The 9,636-nt window shown below is 46.4% G+C and overlaps 1 pseudogene; it reads right to left on the bottom strand.

Moving 5' to 3' along the window:
* Positions 1-7,002: 7,002 nt before the first annotated feature.
* On the bottom strand, positions 7,003-8,906 carry LOC136383950 (apoptosis-enhancing nuclease pseudogene; annotated as a pseudogene).
* Positions 8,907-9,636: the final 730 nt, after the last annotated feature.

Below are 9,636 nucleotides of genomic sequence, written 5' to 3'. Positions count from 1 at the left end.
CTGCAATGAACATAGAGGTGCATATATTCTTTCAAATTAGACAATAATTTTTTGGATATGGCATCATGAATATAGGCAACAAAACAAATATAGACAAGTGGCACTGCATCAAATTCAAAGGCTTCTGCACAGTAAAGGAAGCAACAGAGTTAAAAGACAACCTACAGAAAGGCAGAAAATATTTGCAAACCATATATAACTGATAAGGGGTTAATATCCAAAACATATAAGGAACTCCAACACCTCAATAGCAAAAAAGAAAAAAAATACCCAACTTTTTAAAATTGATATTTCTTTATCTATAATAGACTTTAATAGATATTTCTCCAAAGAAGACATACTAATGGCCCACAGGTATATGAAAAGATGCTCAACATCACATGTCAAATGAAATATCACATCACATCTGTTAGGGTGGCCATTACCAATGAAATGAAACAAAAGCAAAACAAAACAGGCCCTGGCCGGTTGGCTCAGCGGTAGAGTGTCGGCCTGGCATGCGGGGGACCTGGGTTTAATTCCCGGCCAGGGCACATAGGAGAAGCGCCCATTTGCTTCTCCAACCCCCTCCCCTCCTTCCTCTCTGTCTCTCTTTCCCCTCCTGCAACCAAGGCTCCATTGGAGCAAAGATGGCCCGGGCGCTGGGGATGGCTCCTTGGCCTCTGCCCCAGGTGCTAGAGTGGCTCTGGTCGCGGCAGAGCGACGCCCTGGAGGGGCAGAGCATCGCCCCCTGGTGGGCAGAGCGTCGCCCCTGGTGGGCGTGCCGGGTGGATCCCGGTCGGGCACATGCGGGAGTCTGTCTGACTGTCTCTCCCCATTTCCAGCTTCAGAAAAATACAAAAAAAAAAAGAAAAAAGAAAAAAGGAAAACAAAACAGAAAATAACAAGAGTTGACATGGATGTGAAGAAACTGGAATCTTTGTGCATTGTTGGTGGGAATGTAAAATAGAGCAGCCACTATGTAGAACAGCATAAAGTTTCCTCAAAAAATTACAACTTGAATGACCACATGACCCAGCAATCTTACTTCTGAGCATTTATGCAAAGGAAATAAAGGTTTGGACTCTAAACTAAGCATCAGGATCCCAAAGAGCTATTTGTACTCCCATGTTCATTACACTATTCACAATGACCAAGAGATAGAAACAACCTCAATGTTCATTGACAGATGAATATATGTATATGTATATGAAAGTTATTGAGCCATAAAGAAGAAAATGATCCTGTCATATGGTACAACACAGATGAGCCTTAAGGACATTAATCTATAATAAATGAAATAAGTCGATCACAGAAGGACAAACACTGCGTGATTCTACTCATATGTGGTATCTAAGGTTGTCGACCTCAGTGAAGCAGAAATGGGGACCGGCAGGGCTGGGGGCATAGGGGAGAAGTGAGGTGCTGCTGTTCAGTGGGTAGAAAGTTTCAGTCATGCAACCATCACTTGCAAATGACAAAATTTGTCAAGTTTCCGTCATTTTGCTTACAACTAACAACACCATACTGTACACTTAAGAATTCATTAAGCCCTGGCCAGGTAGCTCAATTGGTTAGAACATTGTCTGGATAAGCCAGCATTATGGGTTCAATCTCCTGTCAGGGCACACACAGGAATCAACCAATAAATTGCATAAATAAGTGGAAAAGCAAATTGATCTCTTTCTCTTTCTCTCCCCCTCCCTCTATCTCCCTCTCCCCCTGCCTCTCTCTCTCAAGTCAATAAATAAAAATATCATTAAAAATGTAATAGGGTAGATCTCATGTTATGTGTTTAAGCACACAATACTGCCCCATTCCACTCCCCCCCCCCAAAATAGTAGGGGCTAGGTTTGGACTCTAAACTAAGCATCTGGAGAGAAGAGAGCAGAACAGGGTAGAGTGGTTCTGGAAAGAGAAAAATATTTGTGTAGGGTGTGTGTGTGTGCTGAGTGCAAGGAAGCCCAGGGAACAGGAGTCACTTCCCTTTAATCAGGTATCTTCTAAAATTGACTAGCACTGTTGAGTCCTGGGTAACTGTAAGGTCGGTGGATGAGGGATGGTCATGTGGGGAACTCAGATCCGCCCACTTTGGCTAGGACCACCCACAATCAAGCCCGCCAAAGGAAGCTTCCCAGGAACCATTTGGAAAGAAGTGATCGTCTGCCAGCCAGTGAAATTTTACCACGTCATAGTAGCTCCACTTCCCTAGAGGGACCCTTTAAATATCTCCCATGCAGTTTAATCCGTGCAACTTCCCTAGCATCCATCTTTCTTTCCTCGGGGCCAGGGAACCTTGCCGGGCGGGATGTGTGCTCTGTACTCAATAAAGCCGTTTATTATTCCACACTTTGCGGCTCTGGCCCGTTCCTTCCTTCTCGGCGGGGAAAAATACCTTACAGCAACCACAGCCTTCTGAACAAGAAGCTTGTCTCTGTTAACCCCTTGTTACAACTGGGCTTTGACTTTATTTTGCTGGTGTGCATTTTAATTTCCCTGTCTTGAACCCTAGCCTTTCTAGGGGTGAATGATAGAGAAGAAATAGCAGGAAATTCATAATTAGGCAGAGCCAGTTCAAGTCTTGGCTCTAGTACTTTCCAAATGTGTAAACATGGGTAAGTTATTTAACTTGGCTGAGACACAGGATTCCCCATTCATGAAATGTATTAATAACAAACATGTACAGCTTTGTGTGAATGCTGTGAGATAAATTAGATAAAGTACTCAAGTTTTAGACTTGGAAATAATCTCAAAATTATTTCACCCAATGGTTTTCAGATATATTTTTGCTTGCTATTATGTAAAAGAATTTTTTTTTACATAATTTTTTTTTGTACCCTTCTGAAGCTGGAAACGGGGAGAGACAGTCAGACAGACTCCAGCATGCGCCCGACCAGGATCCAACCGGCACGCCCACCAGGGGCGAGGCTCTGCCCGCCAGGGGGTGATGCTCTGCCCCTCCGGGGCGCCGCTCTGCTGTGACCAGAGCCACTCTAGCGCCTGGGGCAGAGGCCAAGGAGCCATCCCCAGCGCCCGGGCCATCCTTGCTCCACTGGGGCCTTGGCTGCGGGAGGGGAAGAGAGAGACAGAGAGGAAGGAGGGGTCGGGTGAAGAAGCAAATGGGCACCTCTCCTATGTGCCCTGGCCGGGAATCGAACCTGGGTCCCCCGCACGCCAGGCCGATGCTCTACCGCTGAGCCAATCGGCCAGGGCCATCTAAAAGAATTTTTAAAAATTCTGTACTCTCATTCACTTGAAGTTGCCATCTAATATTTTTTCAAGTTTAACTAATTAAACTTTCAAGTTAAATAATCCCAAAGATATGCGTTTTCTCATAGTGTAAATATTGACACTTAAAAATAAGATTATTAAATCACTTCTAGGAATCTAAATGCTATATTATTCTAATAGCTATCATCTTTTATTTCTAAAAAATACACATGACTAACATAATTAACAAAACTAAACAAAAAATGATAGTGATGGTGGGGCACAACAATTCTAAATTGAAAAGACTAAAGAAAAACATAACAATAAATGCAATGCATTGGATGCTAGATTGAAAAAGAAAATAAATCCACTGCTGTAAATGATACTTCTCAGAAAATTGTTAATTTTCTATATAATTTTATTAGATATGACAGTGGTATTGTCCATGTTGAAATATTTAAAAGTGTCCACAACTTACTTTCAAATGGTAGATATAAAAATGCAAATGCTGGCCCTGGCCGGTTGGCTCAGCGGTAGAGCGTCGGCCTGGTGTGCGAGGGACCCGGGTTCGATTCCCGGCCAGGGCACATAGGAGAAGCGCCCATTTGCTTCTCCACCCCCACCCCCTTCCTCTCTGTCTCTCTCTTCCCCTCCCTCAGCCAAGGCTCCATTGGAGCAAAGATGGCCCGGGCGCTGGGGATGGCTCCTTGGCCGCTGCCCCAGGTGTTAGAGTGGCTCTGGTCACGGCAGAGTGACGCCCCGGAGGGGCAGAGCATCGCCCCCTGGTGGGCGTGCCAGGTGGATCCCGGTCGGGCGCATGCGGGAGTCTCTCTCTCTCTCCCCGTTTCCAGCTTCGGAAAAAATACAAAAAAAAAAAAAAATGCAGATGCTCACATGCATTTACACATTAAAAGGGAGAGCAAAAAGCAAGGGACACAACATATTAACAATTGGTGAACTATTTAAAGAGTTTTTTGTACCCTAAGGTCTTTGTCTTGAGCACGAGATCATAGACATGACCCCATGGTTACTGGCTTGACCCTAAAGGCCGCTGGTTTGAAGCCCAAAGTTGCTTGCTTGAGCCCAAGCTCATTGGTTTGAGCAATGGGTCACTGGCTCAGCCGGAGTCCCCTGCCCCCCATCAAGGCACACACGAGAAAGCAATCAATGAACAATTTAAGTGCCGCAACTATGAGTCGATGCTTCTCATCTCCGTTTCTGTCTGTCTGTCCTTCTCTCTTATTCTCGCTTAAAAAAAAAAAAAAAACTTTCCAAAGGTTTGAAAAAATGCATGAATAAGCTTTACATTTGGTGGGAAATTGTTATTCTTGTTTTCCTTCTGAAACTTCTTTCTACTTCATTTCTTCACAGAAATTTTTCTTAAAGTTTACTTTCATTGAAAATATCTAATCAATCACTTGTCATATTTCTCACCAAAACATGCTTATACACTGAAATAAGATTCTTTTCTGTGATCAAAATGATTCTTTAAATAGTAAAATATTCTTCCAGGTTCATTTTTCACTGAAATCATTATTATATCATAAATCTAAGCAAAATAAGTTAAAATTTTCCAGAAATGAATTATTTAACAAGATAAAGCTACTCTCTTTTATTTCCACTTAGTTCCCGTGTCCATGTATGAATATGATTTATTGGTAGAATGATACAGAGTTCAATACTAGCTATTTCTATAAATAAGTTAAAAAATCTTGTTCACATTTGTTAGTAGATGAGAACAGGAAAAAAGTCTTTCTTTTTTTTTTGAAAAAGCAATGTTATTCAAGTAAATGAATTCCTTTTTAGTTAAATGCTAAAAATCACAGAGTGAATCACCCTGTTAGAAACAATTTAATACCATCCTTTTTTCATTTTATTGAAAGCAAAGTATTAAGAGCCACCTGACTTTCAAAAGGATCTTGTTACTCAGTGATTTGAGTCATTCATTTTCTCAGTTTCTGGGAAGATTACCAAAAAGACTCTTCTAAGACTTATGAAATGATCATTAATTATGCATTTTAAAAAAACTTTAGATGAAAGTCAGTCTTCATGGTCAAGGCAGTTAGCCAAATCAGACTTATCCCTCTTTAAAAAAGTCTGACTTTAATATATGCTTCAAGGAAAATTAGAAGCTATACTAAGAAATATATTATGCAAAGCATTTGTTTTGGTTGTCTGTTACTGCATATCAAACCACTTAAAACTTACTGGTTTAACATAACAACAATTTCTATGATTTATGATTTTCTATGATTTGGTGGGTTAATCAGGTGGTTCTTTCCCTTCATGAGCACTGGGAGAACCGGAGGGTTCAAAATGGCCTCATCCACGTGACAGGCAGTTGGCACTGATCCTGATCACAGGCTGGGGGCACAGATGTGGTTGTTGGCCAGGAGTCTCAGTTCTTTTTTTTTTTTATGCTTAAGATGATAAATTTTATGTTGTATATTTTACAATTAAAACTAAATAAAACTGAATACACACCTTTAGGGAGAAACAAGTTAAATAAACTTATGCTCTACAACAGGACAGTCATACAAAGTTTAAAATATGTCTACTATATAAATTCTGAAGCTCTATCATTTTCTGGACACCTCCCAAAGCATCATCTAGAAAGCTACCTACCTCAGTACCCAGTGAGACTTGGCATCCCCACACCCCTGATCCCTCCACCAAACCTCCCCCCAACTTGAGGATTCACAAAATAGCCACTTCACCCACTTTTCCCAATGACTTTTACTCCAGAACAGTTTTACAACAATGCTGACTTAGAACCCCGTCCATTTCTAGAACACAAGGAACAGCTTCATCTTTCTTCTACCCACAGACAAAAGAAAAGAAGCTCCTGCCCAGCTATAAATCTGACGTCAGCTACAGACTTTTAAGGAATCTAGAACCAAGATGTAGAACCAGGCCAGCAGTGGTCGATGATTCAGCCAGCTCCCTGCTCTGCAGATGGGGACGGAGTTGGTGACTGATTGGTGGCCCCACCCCGAGTTCTCAGTAGTGTCTTCCCCCCTGGCCCTGCTGCTCTGCTCAGACCAACATGAAAAACCACTGTCTGCTCTGGCATACAGCAGAGGGACAAAGTCACACAGTCACACAGAGACCAGCTGTGAGGAGCAGTGAAAACCCTGAACCTCTGTGCAGTGTCCTCACTATGGGCCTGTGCCCCGCCACCGGCTGGAACAGCCAAGCAAGGACAGTTCTGTCTGGGCCAAAGTCCCTCAGTGTGGGGTGTGTCCAGGTCTCACCCTGAAGAGGCTGGAACTAGTCCTTCAAGAAAAACAGCATCTCATCCGGACCAAGGCTCCCCAAATGCTGGGAGCTGTGCTGAGCGCTCGCATTTGCTCTAACAACCCTATGAGGTAGGTCCCCATTTTACAGATGAGGAAACAGGCTCAAGAGTGAAGTCATGCCCTGGCCGGTTGCCTCAGCGGTAGAGTGCCGGCCTGGCGTGCAGGGGTCCCGGGTTCGATTCCCGGCCAGGGCACATAGGAGAAGCGCCCATTTGCTTCTCCACCCCCTCTCCTTCCTCTCTGTCTCTCTCTTCCCCTCCCACAGCCAAGGCTCCATTGGAGCAAAGATGGCCTGGGCGCTGGGGATGGCTCCTGGCCTTTGCCCCAGGCACTAGAGTGGCTCTGGTTGCGGTAGAGCGACGCCCCGGAGGGGCAGAGCATCGCCCCCTGGTGGGCAGAGCGTCGCCCCTGGTGGGCGTGCCGGGTGGATCCCGGTCCAGCGCATGCGGGAGTCTGTCTGACTGTCTCTCCCCGTTTCCAGCTTCAGAAAAATACAAAAAAAAAAAAAAAGAGTGAAGTCACATAGTTGCCTAAGGTCTCAAAGCTATTAAGTGACAATGACAAGCAATTATGGGGTGCAAAGGTCTATATGACCCAAGTTTTTGGTTACCCCAATACCCCCAAATTTCCCCTTAGGAAATAAGGAAAGGGGTGGGGATGAAATTCTGACAGAGAACACAGAAATGGGGAGAAAACCCAGCCACCCATCGTTATCAATGTGTCAGAAGGGGCATCTGCCAAAGTTGGGCACATGGCTCAGCTGCCAGTGGCTCCACCTGGCAGACACACCCACTCTGCTCTCTGGTGGCCTTGCTCTTAATAAACAAAGGTTCCTTGCATGCAGTTCCCTGTGGGCTCTGCTCTCCCATCGGAGTGGGGCTGCAGTTTCTCTGATGGCTGCAGCAAGTTCCATTCAAGAGAAAGGGAAGACACGTCTCCAGAGTGGCCTGAACTCTCAACTTCAGGGCACATTTCCCCTGAGCCTGACAATGACTCTGGAGGAAGAGTGGAGGGAGATGCTGGGATGACACCCACCCCACCCTCCCAGGGAGATATCCCCCTAGCTAGCACAGCACAGGGCGGGGCTGACAGCCTGGGACAGTCCATTGGTGCAGACCCTGCTCCTGGGGGGCTCTAGTAGCTAGTCCACCTGACCCTTTCATGGTGTCTATAAAGTGCAGTTAGCAAAACCCTGAGGGTAGGAGGGCTGACAACAGCTCTGGAAAGAGGGCTGTGCTGCGGGCACAGGGGGTCAGGACACGTGATGCCAACTCCATGGACCTAGGGAAAGCTGGCCATGTCCTGCCCACCCCAGGTGAAGGGCCCCGGGCTCTCCTGGCCCCGCTCTCCACACTGAAGGCCACCCACAAGCCTCTCGTCCCTCACACCCTTTGGTTCTGAGTCTCCCCCTTCCCCAAGCTGGGGCCCTGGCCCAGGTCCTCAGGCCAGTACTGGTCTTCCATGTACTGCTCCACGTCCGTGCTGCTGTCAGGCTCCCTGTCCTCGGCGTGGGCCCAGGTGCGGCTGGCCTCCTGCTGTTCCCACCACGCCTCCACCAGCCGGTACAGCTCCATGGCCGTCATGGCGTCTTCCACAGATGAGTGCCCGTGCTGGCCCACCTGGATCTTCTTGTGCAGCAGCTGCAGGGCCAGGTCCTTGAGAGAGACTCGGGTCCGGGCGTGGAGGCTGGGCTGGCTGAGGAGGTTGGGGACATAAGTGGTGTCCCGGGTCTGGCTCCGAGAGTGGATATACTTGAAGGCTTTGAAGTCATTGTGCAGGGCGTGCTCTACCACCACCTTGCCCTTCAGGAGCTTGAGGATCTCTTTCTGGGCCACCTGGAAGGGGATGGCCTTGTGCATGTGCTGCTGAGTGATGCCGCTCCAATGAGTGCGGTAGTCCACGATGGGCATCTCAGGCCGAACATACTTGTCATAGAGGTAACTCACCACAGAGCAGTGGGCCAGCTCACTCGCCCTCCCTCGCGGTCCTGTGCCCACCATCTCACAGTCAATAGCCACGCACTTGCTGGGCAAGGGCCCAGTGGACTCCCTGGGGGTGGGCTTTCTGCTGCATGGGGCACCTGTGCATTCAGCCCTTGGACGCTGCTTCCCCCGGGTAGTAGCCTCAGCACCTTGCGGTGCCTCTGATGGCATGCACGGTGGGGAAGATGCTAGCTCTGAGGGCGTGCTTGCAGCCTCTGCTCCTGCAGCAAGGCCTTCCGGGCCGTGAACCACTGGTGCTGTCGGCTCTTCTGTTTGTGCTTTCTCCGAAGCACATCCTTGGCATTCAGGCTGGTCAAGCAAGGGAACAGGCACTGGGCAGCCTCAGAGGCTACCCCAAGTACCATCCCAATCTGCTCACAAGCTTCGGCAAGGGAGGCCTGGGAGGTAATCTTCCAGCTGGGCAGCGCCCTGAAGCCAGAGCACCGGCATGTGGCTTCCAGGAAGCCAGCAGTTCCTACATGCCCCGGGGCCTAAGTTCTTGATGTGGGCCTCTCCAGGTGTCTGCTTGGTCTTCTCATAGCAAAGCTATGACCAGAAGAAGCTTTAAGAAAATAAATCCTAGTGTGCAAGCATTAATTAAGTCTTCTGTTACGCTTACTAATGTTTAATTAGCTAAAACTAGTCACTAAAACCTAAGCACCATTAAAAAACTAAAACCCATGGCCAAGCCCAGCATCAATGTGGAAGGGGACTATGAAACAGAATATTGGGAGGCGCAGTGTCCCATAGCAACTTATAAGATGGAAAATGTAGTTAAGAAACTTTAAAATGATGTAGAGATAATATTCTCTAACACTTCAAATATTTTATTCCATTCTTTCTTTGCTTGCCTGGTTTCTGAAGAGAAGGATAGGTTAGGTCTTGTTTTCCCCTTCTGGCTTCTCTCAAGATTTTCTCTCTGTTTTGATTCTCTGCAGTTTGAATGTGACATGAGTATGTGTACATTTTGGGGGGTTGTTTACCCTACTTGGCATTCTCTGAGCTTGCTGGATCCGTGGTTGGCATTAGAAAATTCTCAGCCTTTATTAGTTCAAATATTTCTTCTTTTCCTTTCTGTTTCTTCTCTTTCTGGTATTCACATTACACAAATGTTGCATCTTATATTGTTGTCCCACAGTTCTTGGATATTCTGTTCATTTTTTTTT

This window comes from Saccopteryx leptura, chromosome 12 (genome assembly GCF_036850995.1).
Source record: "Saccopteryx leptura isolate mSacLep1 chromosome 12, mSacLep1_pri_phased_curated, whole genome shotgun sequence".
In the NCBI taxonomy this organism is placed as follows: domain Eukaryota; kingdom Metazoa; phylum Chordata; class Mammalia; order Chiroptera; family Emballonuridae; genus Saccopteryx; species Saccopteryx leptura.
This window is presented reverse-complemented; position numbering and strand designations above follow the sequence as displayed.